The sequence below is a fragment of the Carlito syrichta genome, unplaced genomic scaffold, assembly GCF_000164805.1.
Source record: "Carlito syrichta isolate Samal-C Ts95f unplaced genomic scaffold, Tarsius_syrichta-2.0.1 Scaffold114289, whole genome shotgun sequence".
In the NCBI taxonomy this organism is placed as follows: domain Eukaryota; kingdom Metazoa; phylum Chordata; class Mammalia; order Primates; family Tarsiidae; genus Carlito; species Carlito syrichta.
The window spans coordinates 5,352-24,739 of NW_007058385.1; the positions used below are offsets into that span (position 1 = coordinate 5,352).

The window sequence follows — 19,388 nt, forward strand, 5'->3', positions numbered from 1 at the left end:
GGTCTTGAACTCGCGGGCTCAGGCAATCCACTCATCTCAGCCTCCCAAAGGCGTGGGATTACAGGCTGAGCCACTGAGCCCGGCTTGAATAACCACTGTAAACACCAATTAAAACAGAGATTGTCAGTGGTTCAAAAATAAGACCCAAGTATGTATTGTCTATAAGGAATTCATTTTAAATAGCTGAACATAGTGGTGCTTGCCTGTAGTTCTAACTACTCAAGAGGCTGATGCAGGAGGATTGCCTGAGTCCAAGAGTTCAAGCCTGCACTGAGCTATTATCATGTCACTGTACTTCAGCCTGGATGCAGAATGAAACCATATCTCTATAGAAAAAAATAATAATAATCTACTTCCAAAAGGCATGCATAAACAGTAAAGTAATGGAGAAAGATATACCATACTAACACCAATCAAAAGAAAAGTAAAATAACTATATTAATCTCAGAAAAAGCTGACTTCAGAGCAAGGAATATTATCAGGGATCAAGAGAGGCATTACATAATGATAAAGGGGTAAATTTCCTACGATATGTCAATCCATTACAAAAGAGCATCAAAATACATAAAACATATACATCAAAAACAAAATACATCAACATATCATGAAGTTTGATAGAGTTGCAGGGAGAAATAGGTACATCCATTCTTACAGCTGGAGAATTCAATACCCCTCTATCAGAAATGGACAGATCTAGAAGGCAGAGCAATAGTACATCATAAATCAACTAGATCTAATTGACATCTACAGACCATTTTACTCAACAACAGCAGATGACACATTTTCTGAAACTCACATATAACATTCACGAGGATAGACCATAATCTGGGTTAGAAAATGCACCTTAACGATTTTTTAAAAATTGAAATAACCCTGGCGCATCCCATGGTTATCTGGGGCCACGCTCACCTCCATGCGGGTGAGCCCAGTGCCAGGAGATGCTGAGTAAGCGGCAATTGGCTGACACAGTGGCAGCATGTCGGGCCTGAGAAACTCCTGGTGAATGCACAGTCAGCTGCCCGGTGCTGCTGGGGCTTCTCACCAAATATTATAGACTCTAAATCCACCCAAGAGGGGCGAAGCTTAAGATGGCCACCAGACAGATCAGACTGTGAGAGTCTCTGCAAAAGCAAGTGTCCATAAAGACTCTCTGCATGAGTAGGTATGCGCTGGTGGGAGAAGGAAAGTCCATCTGAGGGGAGACTGAGATTATAGTGCAGGTGAGCAAGATCATCTGCTGCTCACAGGATGCTCCTGAAAAGAGCCTGCCAAATCTAGTTGATTCTATCACCTGGTGCCTGGCCCACATCATCACCTTTTACAGTGGATCAGCTGGAGCCCCAGATCTGATCAGTGGAGAGAGAGGATCAGGGAGAGCCAGAGTAAAGCCCCATGCCCAGTGAAGAGAAACCTTGTACAGCCATTTCCTCTGTCCCAGAAACAGGCAGAGATCTGCACTGCCCCGCTCAGCTCTGCCCAGCCCTGCCCAGCCTCCAACATGGGACCTAAGGTAATCTCATCAAACTGGGAGAGACAGAAGCCCCTCCGTCATTCTTGATCGGACACAGGTCAGATTTGAGTGGCAGACTTGACAGGCAGCAAGCTGGGAGAGTCCAGATATGATCCACCCTCCTCCCACAGTAGGCCTGGGGTTTCTGACCCAACCTGTGAGCACATCAGCCTGCGCTGAGAACAACTCTATCAGCCTGCACTGAGAACTAGAGATCAGAGTTCAAAGGACATTGGACTTACAGGAATGACCTCAGAGCAAATTTGGTTCACTGTTTTTATTTTTTAATTTTTTTTATTTTTTTGCCTGTTTGTTTTGCTCATTTTTGTTTGTTTTTTGTTTTAGTATTTTCTCTTTCAGTTTTTGATAACATTTTTGTACTTGCTTTGTTTCTGTTATTTTACTGATTTTTTTTCTATTCTTTAGACTTCCTGTTTGTGTATGAGAAGAGTACATCAATAGGGAGGTTATTGTTGGATTGTGTGTTTGTATGATTATCTGTATGTTTTAGTTTTTTTTCTTTTTTACTCTTTTCTGTCTTTGTATCTCTTTTCATTTGATAGGTAGTATGTCTGTCTGTTTTCCCTCTTACATTTCTCTCTCTCCACCTTCCTCTTGCCCCCCTCTTTCCTTTTCCTATTATTTGCCTTTTTTTTTTTACCTCATTTTGCTTCCAGGGACCAAACCTATACCCTCCACTCCATGGACAGATTGCAAGGCAGTGGGAAGTGGGTTCAGCGTGCCCACAAACCTGTCAGTAAATACTAAGATTTGCAAATAGTATTAAATCTCAAAACTGCAAAAAGTACAGCTCCCAACCCATAGGCCAGCTACAGAATTGAACAAAACCAGAGGATCCACATAAGGAAGAATAGGAAATTGAGCAAACAGAAGTAAAAGCAACCCTGCCATCCCTGAAGAACAGAATGTAAAAAGAGGGGGAAAGATGGGGGGGTCTACACAAATTAAGAAAAACAAAAAGAAGAATATGGGTCTCACACAGGCACTTGGGAGGTCAGACACTGAGAAAACAGACTTCAGAATACAAACAATGAAGAGCCCCTAGAATGACTGGTCTCAAACTACCAACCCATATAAAGTCATTAATAGAGAGAATAAAAAGAATTGAGGAGAGACAAGAGGAAAATAGGAAGGAATTGATAACTGAGATAACAGCAGTAAAGAATACTGTGAATGAAATAAATAACAAACTGATAAGCATGAAAAGCAGAATTACCCAAGCAGAAGAAAGAATTTCATAGTTTGAGGATCAAAATATGGACCTAACCCAAACTGTCAAAAACATAGAAAAGAAGCTTTAAAAGACAGACCAAAACCATCAAGAGATTGGCAATTATTTCAAGAGACCAAACCTAAGAGTAATTGGACTTCCTGAGGCAGAAAGAGAGACAGAAACAACCCTGGAACGAACATTCCATGAAATTATTCAAGAAAACTTTCCTCATCTCATCAGTGATGTGGAAATTCAAACACAAGAGATCCAGAGAACCCCTGGAAGGCAACAAATGAGAAGGCCAACTTCTAGACACACAGTAATTTGCCTAAACAGAGTAGGTATAAAAGAAAAAATCCTAAAGGCAACAAGAAAAAAAAGTCAGACTACCTACTGGAGAAGACCAATTAGAATAGCAGCAGGTTTACCTACTGAAACACTTCAGGCTAGGAGAGCTAGGAGTCCAATCTTCAAAGTTCTCAAAGATAAACAATTCCAACCAAGAAAACTTACCCAGCTAAGCTAAGCTTCATTAATGATGGAGAATTAAAATTTTTCCCAGACATTCAATCCCTAAGAACTTACACTACCTCTAGATGAGCTCTACAAGAAACACTTAAGAAAGTATTAAAAACAGAAGAAAGGGAAAAAAGAATAACAATGTTCTTCACAATTGTGCAGGAATAAGATTAAAAACACACATGAATCAACCCCAAAATCAAAGGAAAGACAACAAACAACCAGGAACAATAACAACTCTATAACAACCTCATGACAGGGATAGATTCTCACATTTCAATAATTAACCTGAATGTGAATGGACTAAATGCACCACTGAAAAGACACAGAATGGCAAGATGGATTAAAAAATCATGAAGCAACAATATATTATCTCCAAGGGACTCGTCTCACCAGAAAGGACACTCACAGACTCAAAGTAAGAGGATAGGAAGAAAAATCACAGGTGACCAGAACACAAAAGAAAGCAGGAGGTGTGATCTTAATATCAAATTAAATATCCTTTAAGCTATCAAAAATTTTAAAAGATACAAAAGGTCACTGTATAATGATAAAAGGTTCAATCCATGAACAAGAAATATCCATCCTAAACATGTATGCATCCAACATAGGAGCACCAACTTTCATAAAGCAGCTTCTAGGCAAACTTTAAAAAGAGATTGACTTTAACACTATCATAGCTGGAGACTTCAATACCCCACTCACAACCCTAGACAGATCATCAAGACAAAAAATCAGCAAGGAGATCAGGAAGCTCAATGTGACCAAATGGACTTAATTGATACCTACAGAACACTCTACCAAACAAGTACAAAATATACATTCTACACATCACCACATGGAATATACTCTAATATCAACCACATCTTTGGCCATAAATCAAGTATAAACAAATTTCATAAGATTGAAATTTTGCCATGCACCTTCTCAAACCACAGTGGAATAAAAATAAATATCAACACCAACAAAGCTCCCCCCAAACCCAAAAAGACATGGACAAGGAACAGCATGATGCTAAGCAACTCCTGGTTCAACATGGAAATCAAAACAGACATTAAAATATACCTGGAAACAAATGAAAATGAAGAAACATCTTACCAATACCTCTGGGATGTCATAGGAACCTTATGAAAATTGGAACTGGCAACCAATTCCTGATCAAAACCCCAAGTACCCGTGCCACAAGAGATGAGACAGACGAGTGGGACCTCATCAAACTGGTAAACTTCTGCAAAACCAAAGAAACCATCAAGAGAGCAGGGTGACAGCCCACAGACTGGGAAAAAATATTTACCAACTCTATATCTGGCAAAGGCCTAATATCTAGGATATACAAGGAACTCAAACATGCTGAAAGGAAAAAAAAAACAAACCCATTACAAAGTGGGCAAAAGATATGAATAGTCAGTTCTAAAAAGAAGACATATGAGCAGCTAACAGACACATGAAAAAATGCTCAGCCTAACTAATCATCAAAGAAATGCAAATTAGAACTACACTGAGATACCACCTAACTCCAGTCAGAATGGCTATCATCAATAACTCAAAAAATAACAGATGCTGGAGAGGATGTGGTGAAAAGGGAACACTTGTACACTGTTGGTGTGAGTGTAAACTAGTACAGCCTCTGTGGAAAATAGTGTGGCAATTTCTAAAAGTTCTAAAAATTGACTTTCCATATGACCCCACAATCCCCCTACTGGGAATATACCCAGAAGAACACAAATCACTCTATAAAAAAGATACCTGAATGTGTATGTTTACTACAGCATTGTTCACAATAGCAAAAACATGGAACCAACTGTGCTGCCCTTCAAAAGAGGACTGGATTAAAAAATTTGGGTGCATATACATGATGGAATATTACACAGTCATAAAGAACAAAATCATGAACTTCGCAGCAACCTGGAAGGATTTAGAGTCTATAATACTGAGTGATCTTTCACAAAAACAAAGAACTGAGTATCACATTTTCTCCCTTATAAGTGAACCTTGAACAACTATCCTAATACTATAAGAAAAGGATTGACAGTGGTGGGAAACTGTGGGGGCATGCGGAAATGGGGAGGTGGGATTGTCAGTGGTGGGAAACTGCCTGGAGGAGGGTGGCACACCTCATCAACAAGGGTACCTGCACAATGAATATTTGTATAACTAACCCTGAATTGTACCCCAAAATTTTAAAATAAAAAATTTAAAGGTGAAAAAAATAGAAATTATACCAAGCATGTTCTCAGACCATAATGGAATCAAAGTAAAAATCACTAAGAGAAAGAAAGCTGAAAAACATTAAACAACAGACTCCTAAATAACTGATAGTCACAGAAATCGCAAGATAAAATTTAAAACTATTTCAAACTAAATGAAAAAACAACTTATCAAAATGTTTAGGGTGCAACAAAAGCAGTGTCTAGAAGAAAATTTATAACATAGGTTGTATACATTAAAAAGAAGAAGACCAGGCATGGTGGCTCATGCCTGTAATCCCAGTTCTTTGGAAGACCGAGATGAGAGAATTGCTTGAGTTCAGGAGATTGAAACCAGCCTGGGCAACATAGCAATACCTTGTCTCTACAAAAACTAAAAAAAAATTAGCCAGGTATTGTGGAGTATGCCTGTAGTCCCAGCTACTTGGGAGGCTGAGGTGAAAGGATCACCTGAGCCCACGAGGTCAAAGTTGCTGTGAGCCTTGATCATGCCACTGCACTCCAACCTGAATAACAGAGTGAAACTCTGACTCAAAAATAAAGAAGAGGAGGAGGAGAATCTAAATCAAGAATCTTCCACATTGGGAAACTAGGAAAAGAATGGCAAATTAAGTTCAAAGTAAGTAAATAAAAGAAATAAAATATGAATACAATTCTGAGTGACCTGATAACTGATTTCTAGAACATGAATTCCATATGGCTTCAAAAATTTCATTTTATGAGTGTTAATTGGCAAGGGACCGTGACAATTGTTTCTGATATGGCTACCTCAATTATACTGACAAGAGATGATCCATGGGATGATAGTCATTTGTATATAACATCACTCTAATGGTTCTCCCAAGTCAAGAAACATGTGTATGTTGTCTTTCTTGTGTTTGGTGAATCAGTGGCTTACAGACTACACAATCGATCATTTTGGGGGTACTGACCATTTTACTCCTTTAAGGAAAATAATGTATGTGCCACGCAACTATGGGAAATATTGTTTTCCTTCTTGACACCTGGCTATTCCTCTCTTCTTAAATGATAACAAAAGAAGAGCACTATTTGGCCTAATGTACCCAGGGCAATTTATACCATCCAGGTGTCCAGCACTGAATATACAGAAACTCCAATCCACCTTAGAGCAGTGGTCCCATTAATTTATCTCTGATAAGCATATTCAGGTCCAAGATTCTGTATTTGTAGGGCGCTGACTCCACAGATTGACCTCCTCAGTTTGGTCAATGTTGAGATGTTATATTTTCTTGAACAGGGATGATGACATAAAAATTATATTCAATGGAATTATGTGGAGAGCCAGCATAGGTGACAAACCTAGAACAAGAAGTTGGTAATGCTTATTTCTGTTAGATAAATAATTTTGGAGCTTGATACAAGGACACTATTGTGGGGAATTTGCTTTACCTAATGCTATGTATTCACTTCTAGGTGAACAAAAGATTTTCATTCTTTGAGCATTGTATCAGTTATTTATAATTCCCAATAGTATAGGCCTGGGACTCATTCATTGGTTCTTCTTCTCTCATTGTGTCTTTCAATCATACTTGCTACAGGAGATGCACCATCCCATTGATAAAAGTGAAATGGCTGCCTTGGCTACAGGTATATTAAAAATAGATCACTGCACTAGTGACAATTTACTCTTAAGGTTATTGGGTTTACTCACTTAAGAATGAACTTTCTTCTCAATGTGTGACAGACCTCCTTCACGTGATGATATGACAAAATCTTTACTTTTTACCTGAATTTGATAAGATAGAAATTGAAGAAAATTTTAATTTATTTTCTGATGCATTTGATTTATAGTACCCAGTCTAATGTGCAATATTCATTTGGTTACATATATACAACTACACCAATTTATATAAAAATTTTAAGGTTGTTGTAATGGTATGGGAAGATTTTCACTCACTGGTAAGATTTTTATAACTGAAAGACCATGCCAGTGGATACAAAACCATAACATCAGGAATTTGCTTTGCTTGTGAAATACGTAACGAATTGGTGAGCAAACTAGTATTTGGATTATAAACCCCCAAAATCTTGTGTCTTCATTATTTTCAGCATAATAAAAGTGTATGCTATGAATGCTGCCAACTGGTTCTGATAGAGCCTTTGAAGTGAATAGGTTTCTCCAAGTGGCAACATGTGTCCCAATATGCATTCTATTTCTCAGTAACTTCTTTGACATACTTTATGGTGTCCTCATGAGAAAAACATTCTCTTTACTAAAATTTCACTGAAATAATGCTGAGACAATGTGATGTTTTTGTGGTCTAAATATAGGAGTAGACATATTCATCTCTACTTATTATAATATTTTATATGATTCTGTTTTGAGGATGTTTTTGAAATATTGATGAGAGTCTGCAACATAAAACCTGGGCATTTTGACTACAAGTTTATAATACCTATGTATGCATTTCCCAAGGTGTAGGTAAATGAATACAATTCCATTGCTCTGATAATGGATTTCTAAGTCCTGAGATTCATGTGTTTTATGAAAGTATTTTATGAAAAGTTCAATAAATCATACCAGTGGCTAATGATATGACTTCCTTGAATATACAGATAATAGGATGCTCTTGTTTCTGCATAAAATCACTTGATTGTTTCTCCAAAGTCAAGTGATCTGCATGACTTGTCATTATTATGTTTTGTGAATCAAGAGACAAAAACCTAAGTAATGGGAAATTTTTTTTTGTATTGACACACAGCAGAGATGTAGTTCTCCTTTTAACGTCTGTTGTATGTCTGCCTCTTGGATAATGATCTATAAGAAGAGCACTCTATAATACTGAGTGACATCTCACAGAAACAAAGATCTGAGTATCACATGTTCTCACTCATATAGTGGACCTTGAACATCCAACGTAATACTATAAGAAAATGACTGACAGTGGTGGGAAACTATGGGGCGGGGATGGGAAGGGAGATGGGATTAATGGTAGTAAATATCTGTCTGGGGACAGGGAGACACCTCTAATCAACAAGCATACCTGAACGAAGTATATTTGTATACCTAACCCTTAACTGTACCCCACAATATCATAATAAAAAATATTGATTAAAAAAATAAAAAAAAAAAGAAGAGCACTCTTTGGCCTGTTGTGACTGGTAAAGTTAATACCATTCACCTGTCCCATGTTGAATATGTTCTTAACTTAACACACCCTAGCATCAGGACTGCAGGAAGTCTTCCCTGGTAAGTTGGCCAGATTCAAGTGTATGTATGTCTGGGGAGTATCATGTCTTTAATCAATGATAAGACCTTATATTGTCTCTATGAGAAAAAAATGACTTAAAATTATTCTCAATAGGATTATGCTGAGTCTCAGTCTACCTAGATTACAATCCTGTGGTAGATAGTAGTGATTGCTTATTTCTTCTCATGAGGAATTTTATTTTGAACTTGAGGTAATAAAACCCTTATGGGTAACTTGTTTGTCCAATTGTAGCACTGCACCTATAAGTGAACAAAGATTTCCCAGCCTGTAAACTTTATTTTAGTGGTCTATGATTTCTAACAATATGGTATACTCATTCTTTGGCTCACTTTCTCTCGTTGTGTGTTTCAGTAAGACATGCTGCTAAGATATGCATCATTATAGTCTCAGTACCTAATATCAGTCTAGTATCTAGTATCTAGATCAGTAATTTCATTTACTGACATAGATATTCCGTAAAGAACATTGAGTTATGGAAGGTTCACACGTAAGGTAGTTTTACTTATTCGGGTAAACTGAATATCTATGAGTTTTTTCTTCTTGATATAGACCTCAAAACAATGTCTTTACTTGTTATCTGAGCTTTATACGATTGAACATTGAAGAATTTTTTTGATTCACTGTTACCTAGTCCAATAATCAGTATACATGTGGCTGTAGATACATGACTAGGCAAAATTTTTCTATAATATTATTGAGGAATTCTAACAGTGTTGCACTGTTTGGGGTTACTGATGAACTTCCTGTAACTGTAAGATTATGCTAATGTAGGATAATGTGAGGTTCAGTATGTGTTTGCCTATGAAACATAAAAATTGAATAAGTTGACCACCAAATTGATACCCAAATTTCAGCTACTGAGTATTATGTGACCCCATTATTTTCATAATAATGAAAGCACATATTACAAATTATGACATTTTTTCCTAATATGGGCTTTAAAGTAACTAGTTTCACATATTAATTCATCAGGAGTCCCATTATAAGTTCTTCTCAATAAGTAATTGGCCTACTTGATGGTATCCTCTCAAAAATGTTCACTTTTTACTGAAATTTAATTGAAATAATGTTGGAATATTTTGTCATGTTTACCATCCCTATAGTATGATAGCTATCATAGATTACCTAGTGTCAAAAAAAACGTGTGCACCTTATCCTTATGATGTTGATGAGTCAGTGATCTAAAGTCTTAGTAATAAGCCTTTGTGGTATTATGTACCATATCGCTACACTAAGAAATAGCATGTTTAAGTCATACACACATGAAAAATGTATCTCTGATTTTGAACTGTGGTTTTATTCCTATCCTCCTACATAAAGACTACTGAAGAAGAGCACCCTTTGGTATGTTGTCACCACTAAATGCTACCACCTAGCCATGCTGCAATGAATCTAACTGATCTTCTGTCCCTTTGAACCATGATCTAATTATGCTATTCTGGTAAGTGTTCACAACATAAAAATGTATATATGTATAAAGAGTATCTTGAGGCAATATAATGATGTAAGAATATGTTCAGTGGGATTATGCTAAGGCTCAAAAGAAGTAACAATCCTTGCAACAAGGTGTGGGGAGTCATTAGATTTGGCGGGGGGGGGGGTTGTAATTCCATTTTGGCCTTGGTAGAAAAACACACTTTGGAGAATCTTGCTTCACTCATCTCTCTGTGCTTCTAATGGGACTTCTTTTTATTATTTTATTCTGAGCTTAACATCTTTATTCTTAATACTCACACATTGTTAGAGTTGATATCTTGGCTTATTTTTTTCTGCATTGTGTGTTTCAGAATGTTGAATCAGCAACAGATGTGCCATTCCATGGGGTAGTTATGAGTTCTGCCTTTGGTGATTAAAAAATTCCAAATAAGCCATAGGACTATTAAACTTTGGCCTCTAAAATGATTTATTCTATTCATTCATGCAAAATCAGTGAGTGATGATCTATTCTTCCCAATGAGTGACTGATCAGTTCATGGAGTTCTCATTAAAACTATTTATTACCTGAACATAATTTGGTTTAAATGTGAGACATTTTGTAATTCATTGCAATTTCTGTATTAAGCCACCTGAGAGATTCTGCAATTTCAGGAGACCTATATAATTATCCTTTATACTTTTAGATTAATAAATGACCTATAGCCTATATGATGGAGTTTTTTTAACATAACAATATCTCTTCATTAAGAAATAGCACGCATGATCCACACACACAGGAAATAATTACTTCTCAACTTGGCCTACTTTCTTATTCTCTTCCCCTTAGTTAAAGATGATTGAAGAATAGCATTCTTTGGTTTTTCAACACCAGACAGCTGACATATACAAGTATCTATCTGGTCTCCTATCAACTTTCAACCATGGCTTAAGGATGCCATCCTGGTAGGTGTTTTTCAGACAAAGTGAATGTATGAATATAAAGTTTAATGGCTTGTTTCAACAATAAAACCTTATGTTGTCTTCAAAACATGAGATGACATAAAAACCAGAGTGGGTGGCCCTTATATTTTCTGGGGCATTTTATTTTAAGCTTAAGATAAATTATTATTTGGTGGGATCTAGTTTCTCTTACATCTTTCTAATAGCTTCTAGGAGACCATTTAATCATTTTTCCTGATTTAGTGGAAAACATTTTGGCAGTTCTTCAAAAAGTTAAACTTGGAATTACCATATAAACCAGCAATTCTACTCTAAGTATAAACTTAAAGAATTGAGTTGAATATTGAAGAAATGTCCAAATGAATATGTGTACATGAATACTGATGCACTATTTACAAGAGCTAATAGGTGGAAACAACTCAAAATCCCACCAACTGATGAAAGGATAAACAAAATTTGGTAGAGCCTTATGATAGAATATTATCAAAAAGGGAATGAAGTATATATGTTATAACACAGATAAACCTCAAAAACAGTATGTATACTAGGTGACATAAGACAGCAAAAGAGACACATATTGTATAATTCCATGTATATGTAGCATCCAGAATAAATAAGTCCATAGAGATAGAAAGCAGACTAGTGATTGTCAAGAACTAGAAGGCATGGTGGAATGAGGATTGGCTGCTTAATAGGTTTAGATGATCATTTTAGGATGATAAAAATGTCTTAGAACTAGATAGAGATGGCTCCATAACATTACAAATGTGCCCAAAATATTAAAGTGTACAAACCAAAATAATTAATCTTATGTTTTGGTAATTTTACTTCAGTGAAAGAGTAGACCTAAAACTCTGGTTACTTTAATTCTGTTATTTAATGTGACCACTTTTTTATTTATTTTTAAATTTAAAACAGTGAAGTAGAGTTCAAACTACAAAGTGTTAAATTGATGGGAGATAATTCTAGGTTTCCATTTTTCTGCACTAAAATATGTGGCAAAATCTGTCTGAATCAACTTTATCAAAACTCTGGTAGGTAGTCAAAGGTTTATAGAAATCAAGTGAATGCTTAATAAGGAGAAAGATGACTTAAATATCTTAGTGATCATTTAATTTAATTTAGTCCCACCCCATTTCCCAGCACCCTTGGTAGACATGAAAATGGCATCCCAAATTCTCAAGGTGGGTATATGAAGGAAGAGTAGACCATGTTCTTAAGGAATTATGTTTGTGTATTTTGACCTGACATAGGTTTCTCCCAAAAGACTGACACAGGAGACTTTGCTCTGTTTCACCTAATTCAAGAGTCTATCAGGGCAGAGCAGCTACATTAATAATATTTCCCTAAGACATTGAAAGACAAATTAATAAGCCACTGCTACTTGGGCAAAAACCTACAGGATAAACAATAGATATGCTGAAAATCTGGGATGAAATGCAGAATAGTAAAATTTGGGGAGAAATAAAGGCTGAAAAATTTCTGCATATACAAGGGAACCTAGAAAGCCCTGCCCAAGACAGGATGTATACTCAGAAAAGACCTAAGAAACCATAGCTTTGACATCTGACTGGTCATTAAGCTTGAGTCAAATAGGAAACAAAGCCTAAAGTAGAGTTATAAACAGCCTCTTGAGCATTGAGGAATGACCCAACACAGAGTCAATCTGTAAGACCTAAAGAATTTTCCCTCCTCCCTCCCTTCCTTCCTTTTCTTTCTTTCTCTCTTTCTTTCATCTTTCTGTCTTTCTTTCCTTCCTTCTTCCTTTCACACTAGACAATTAGAGAAATCTGCTACCTTTAGAGATAATGTCCATACATAACAAGGAATACAGTATTTACCAAAAAAAGTTTTGAAAAGACACTAAACAAATGGATGACTATATCCTATCACAAACAACTGTAGCAAAACCTAGATAGGAAACAATCTGATTTCTAGTGTTACTGTACTTATTCAGAATGTTCTGAGAAATAAGATTTAAAAAAGCAAAGACTACAGAAATAACACATGAGAAATAGTACAGTTTTTATGAAAATATGAAAAACAGCAAATTTTCATTAAAAAGAGGCATACAAAGAAATGAGAAAGTGTAGCTCATTTATTAAAAATATAGTAATAGAAACTGTCCCAGAGGAAGCACAGACATTGTACTTACTAGACAAAGACATTAGTCTACACATCCAAGTATGCAAACTCCAAATTTGATAAACTCAAAAAGATTTACACCAGAAATATTATAATAAAGTTATTAAAAGACAGAAATTATATCTTGAAAGTGGTAAGACAGAATTGACCTGTTACATACAGGAATCTTCAATAAAATTAACAGATAATTTCTCATCAGAATCAATAAAGATTTAAAGGAAGTAGGATGACATATTTAAAGTGCCAAAAGCAAAAACTTGTACACCAAGAATTCTATACTTGATAAAATGATTCTCCAAAAATTAAAGAGAAATTAAGATGTTCCCAGATAAAGAAAAGCTGGAGGGTTAGAGCGCAGGAGAGAGTAACTAGCAAAGCTTCCTTATAAGTGCTAAAAAAATGCTTCAGGCTGAAATAAAATGAGATTGATCCTAAAATTCATATGAATTATGAGTGACCACATATTCATAGAACAATCTTGAAAAAAAAAGAACAAAGTTGGAGGACTTACATTTCCCAATTTCAAAACTTTACTACAAAATTAATCAAAATAGATTGAAGGATAAGAATAGACATATAGAATTTTACATTGGGCTTGAGAAAATGTCCTTGTGGAAATGTGTTTGCACACTTCTATCTATGCACTTCTTTTTTTTAAACATATTTTTTATTATAAAATTGCAGGGTACAGTTAAGGGTTAGGTATATAAATGTGCATCGTTCAGGCACCCTTGTTGATAAGGGGTGTCTCCCCGTCACCAGACAGATATTGACTACCATTAATTCCACCTCCCTTCTCCTCCCTACCCCCGCATAGTTTCCCACCACTGTCAGTCCTTTTCTTCATGAAAAGGACCATGGTTTGTGCTTCAAATATCCAAATATTCTCATTTTGGTCATGAGACAATCTCTAATTTCACCTAAATTTGATTTGGTTGAAAGTTGAGAAATTTTGTGATTCATTGGTGATGTGCAAATTGTGCAGTTTTTATTTGGGTATAAACACATGTTTAAATAAATTGTAATGGTGTTGGAATGTTTTTGGATCACTGATGAACTTCCAATAATTGAAGGCAATGGCAAGAGTATTGTAACATACATATCACTTAAATAAGGCTGAAATGAATGAAATTTGTTCACTTAGAAGGACACGATCTATGCACTTCCAAGTGCACAATTTGTTCACTAAGAAGGACGCTATCTATGCACTAAGTGTTTACAATGAACAAACCATGGTTCTTTTTAATAAAAATGTGTTTCATGAATCCTGTTAGCTTCAAAGTTAGTGGCTGCCTTTGACAAATGAAATTTTCAAATAGGTCACTGGAGTAATGCTATATCACCTCTAAGAGATTAGGTTTATTCAGGCAACATAAATATTATTAATGGTCTCTATTTTTTTTTTATTGTGAAGTTGTGGGGTACAGTTAAGGGTTAGGTATACAATTGCGTTTCATTCAGGCACCCTGTTGATATGGGGTGTTTCCCCATTCCCAGACAGATATTTGCTACTGTTAATCCCATCTCCCTCCCCCCACCATAGTTTCCCAGTACGGTCAGTTATTTTCGTATACTATTGCATTGGATGTTTAAGGTCCATTATATGAGTGAGAACATGTGATACTCGGATCTTTGTTTCTGTGAGAGGTCGCTCAGTATTATAACTCTAGTTCCATCCAGGTTGCTGCGAAATTCATGACTTTGTTCTTTTTTATGGCTGCGTAGTATTCCATTGTGTATATGTACCACATTTTTTAAATAATGGTCTCTATTTTTAATGAACGTTGACCTGCTTGCTTTCTTGGTCCAATCCTTATGAGAAAAGTTTTAATTTTAATATACATGTGAAATTTCTTTCTCATCTTGAACTACTGTCCTACCTCTCTCCCCTAAATAATGAGTACTGAGGAAGAAAGCTTTTTGGCTTCTTTTCAGTAAAGAATTAATATGACCCATGCATCCTACACTAAATTTGGCCTGTTATCTGTTAATTTTGACACCATGGATTAAGAATTCCATTCTGGTAAAGTTTTACTTTTTAAGACAAAGTAGATATATGTTTGTGGGATGCCATGATTTCTTTCAGTAGTGAGGTTTTACCTTGTCTTGAGGAGCTGTGATACTTAAAAATCATGACAAACAGGATTACACAGAGATTTATCCTCGGTGTCAGTCCTGGGGCTGGAATTTGGATTTTCTTTTTTCCCTTCTAGGAATTTTATTTTGGGCTTATGATAATTAACCCTCGTGAGGTTTTGCTCACTTTTATCTATTTTATTTGCAATGAACAATAAATTTTGAACTATTAAGCATTATTTAATTTATCTGTAATTACTAACTATCCTGAACCTTTTTTTCTCCTTGGGTGTTTCAGTAAGTTATGCTGCCAAGAGATGCACCATTCCATTGTTCAGAGGCAAGGGACTACCCTTGTTGACAGACAAGTTTCAAATAAATTATTTGAAACCCTAAGACAATTAAGTGTACTCATGTAGGCAATACGAATATTAGTCTGGGGATTTTTCACAATGAGTAGCTAATCTTCTTGCTGTGATCTTCATAAGAAAAATCTATACTTTTTACCTTAATTCAGTTCACTTTAAATTTGAGAAATGATATAATTCATTAGGGGCATATCCAATATGCAAAATCCACTTAGGTCAAAACACATGAGAAGGCAATTTCTCCTTTAATTTTTATTAAAAGATTGTAATTACATAAGGATGTGTTTAATCATTGATAAAACTGTCATGACTGAAAGAGCCTGACAATTAGAGTGAGAATGTGAAATTCACTAATATGGCTTGTTGCTGAAATTTGAAATTGAATAAATAGATAAGCAACTTGTTACCTGCTTTTCAGCTGCTGAGTACTATGTGGCTTCATGATTAACAAAATACTGAAAGTATATGCTATGAATGATGCCAGTTGTTACTAATAAAGTCTTTCAGTTGGCTAGGTTTTTCAATTCAATTAGCATTAATCTCACCATGTGTTCTTCCAAATTGAATACCTGACTAACCTAACTGATGGGATCCTCATATGAAAAACCATACTTTTGACTACAACTGAATTACTACATTGAGAAGTTTTGTGATTTATTGGCATTGTCTTTACAGTATGATAATCTTTTTGCCTAAATTCAGGAGCAGGCCTATCAATCCTTATTTTATTATGTTCAGGTTGTTTTGATTTTGTGGCATTTTGGGCCATTAATGATGTCTCACAAAATAAAGACAATAAGATTGGAGCCACCAGTTTGAAATTCAGGTATAAAAATTGCCTTTAATTTGTAAAATTGAATACAATAGGGAGTTCCTGATATCAGAGATCCATACCTGAATTTTATGTGGTTTCAGTAGGTTTATTATACGTGAGTGTATACACAATAATCAATGCCAGTTGTTACTGATATGGCTTCCTGAATATGTAGATGAGAGGTAGCCAGTGGGAAGCTCTTGTTACTGCATAGAACCATCTGACAGGTTCTCAAGACAACAACAAAACCTGTATGCTTTGCTCTTACAATGTTTGGTGAATCAATAGTCTATAGTTGGTGTCAGGAGCCATTTTTTGAGAACTGACTATTTGTCTGTATTAAGAAATAGCACAGCCAGGCTTGGTGGCTCAGTCTGTAATCCCAGCACTTTGGTAGACTGAGGCCAGTGGATTGCCTGAGCCCACGGGTTCAAGTCCAGTCAGGGTCACATGGTGAGATCTCATTTCTACAATAAATAAAAAATTAGCCAGGCATGGTAGCATGCACCTGTAGTTCTGGCTACTTGGAAGGCTGAGGAAGAAGGATCACTGGAGCCCAGCAGGTGGACGCGGGGATGGCTGTGAGTGTGCCACTGCACCTGAGCCTGAGCAACAGAGTGAGATGCCAACTCAAAAAAAAAGAAAAGGAAAAGAAAGAAAAAAGAAATAGCACACGTGAGAGATTTACTTTTCATTTTCATGTTCTGCCTTTATCGCTTTACATGAGGACTACTGAAGAAGTACTTTTTTTCCTGCCACTAGGGAAACTGACAGCACCCAGTTTCTATCTGGGTGCCCTGAATCAAATATACATGAACTTTAATTCACCCTAACACAAGGGTTTAATGCTGGTATTCTTGGTAAACCATTCAATTCCAAGATGTATGTGTGGGCTGGGTCAATTATACAATTTTTATATTACCTTGAAAGACATGAAATAAATTTCATGCTTATTAAGAGCTATGGACCAGGATGGGTAACAATTTTGCCTACCTTAGATTTATTTTTGGAGAATTTTATTTTGAGTTTGAGATAATCAGACTGAGAGAAAACTTAATTTTGGTCATCTTTATCCATCCTCATCTAAGTTAAAAAACATTTTTAGAATGTTTTAGCCTGATTTATGTGTTTAATAACTCTATTATTTGGGAGATTATTCCTTGGGTATTGGTTTTTAATTTGTGTTTCTGTGACATGAAATGCATAGTTCCATAAAATGTATGTGAACATTTGCTTTTGGTGACAAAAAATTTCCAAGTATAATGTCAGACCAGTGAACCTGGCTTTAAGATAACTGATTTCATTCATTTTGGCACATTAATATCATTATGTGTTCTATTTCTCAATGAGTGACTGAGCTACCTGATGGAACCCTCATAAAAATGCTTTCAATCTGTACCACAACTTGCTTTTATTTAATATTTTGTGATTCATGAATATCATCTTGATGGTATGATATTCATTGAGGTCAAAATACAGTGGTAGATAGATTAATAGCTATTATTTTATCTCACAGTTGATATTTTGTTATGACGTCTGTATATCATTGAAGACATTCACAATCAAATGGCCTACACAATTATGGCCTGGGGTTTGACATTCAGGTGTATGTTTTGTCCAAGATGCATATAATTAAGTAAATTAATGTACAGCCTTATGTCTTATACCCAGTTATAAATTGTCTGAAAAACAATTTTGGTAATTTGATAAGAATTGCATTGGGTCTATAGATTGCTTTTGACAGTGTGGATATTTTAACAATACTGACACTTCAGACCCATGAGCATGGAATGTTTTTCCACTGTGTGTGTTATCTGTGATTTCTTTTTGTATAGTTTTGTAGTTTTACTTATAGAGATCTTTCACTTCCCTGGCTAGATATATTCCTAGGTATTTGTGTGTGTGTGTGTGTGTGTGTGTGTGTGTGTGTGTGTGTGTGTGCGTGTGCATTGTAAATGGAATTATATGCTTGACTTGGTTCTGAGCTTGAACAGTGGGTATATAGAAACACTACTGACTTGTGAACATTGATTTTTGTATTCTAAAACCTTACTGAAGTTATTTATTGGGTCTAGGACTATTTAGGTTTTTCCAGGTGTAGAATCATATCATTTCCTGTTTGAGTACTTTATATTTCTTTATCTTGCCTGATTGCTCTGGCTAAGAATTCCATACTGTGTTGAATTGGAGTGATAAGAATGAAATCCTTGTCTTGTTCCAGTTCTTGATGGGAATTCTTCTCACTTTTGTCCATTTAATATGGTGCTAACTATAGGTTTGTCATAGATAGCTCTTATGACCATATTACCTTTCATCCCTAGTTTGTTGAGGGTTTTCATTATGAAGGGATGTTGGATTTTATTCACTTATTCTGCATCTAATGAGATAATATCATGTTCTTTTATTTTTAATTCTGTTTACATGGTGAATCACATTTACTTATTTGCATATGTTGAACCAAACTTGCATCCTAGGAATAAAGCCCACCTGATTAGAGTGAATGAATTTTTTTATGTGCTGCTGGATGCAATTTGCTAGTATTTTGTTGAGGATTTTTGTGTCTATATTTATCAGGAATATTGATTTCTGTAAATTTCTTTTTTGTATTGTGTCTTTACCAGATTTTGGTGTCACCAGTAACATAGAATGAGTAAGAAAGGAATCCCTCTTCCTCAGTTTTTTGGAAACATTTTAGTAGGATTAGCACCAGATCCTCTGTTCACATCTAGTAGAATTCAGCTGTGACTTCATCTGGTCTTAGGCTTTGTTTTTGAGTTGGAGTCTCACTCTGTTGCCCAGACTGGAGTGCAGTGGCCATTCCTGGCCACTGCAGCCTTGACCTCCTGGGCTCCGGTGATCCTTCCGCCTCAGTCTTCCAAGTAGCTGGAACTACAGGCGTGTGCTAC

The 19,388-nt window shown here is 35.9% G+C and overlaps 1 long non-coding RNA gene across 1 annotated transcript in view; it reads left to right on the forward strand.

The window, feature by feature from the left end:
- Nucleotides 1–10,028: 10,028 nt before the first annotated feature.
- LOC110596820 overlaps nt 10,029–19,388 on the forward strand; it is a 20,941-nt gene continuing 11,581 nt past the window's right edge. Inside the window, exons 1-2 of the long non-coding RNA XR_002482735.1 lie at nt 10,029–10,144; nt 10,967–11,082. This is a non-coding gene — a long non-coding RNA (uncharacterized LOC110596820). The remainder of the gene's footprint in view (nt 10,145–10,966; nt 11,083–19,388) is intronic.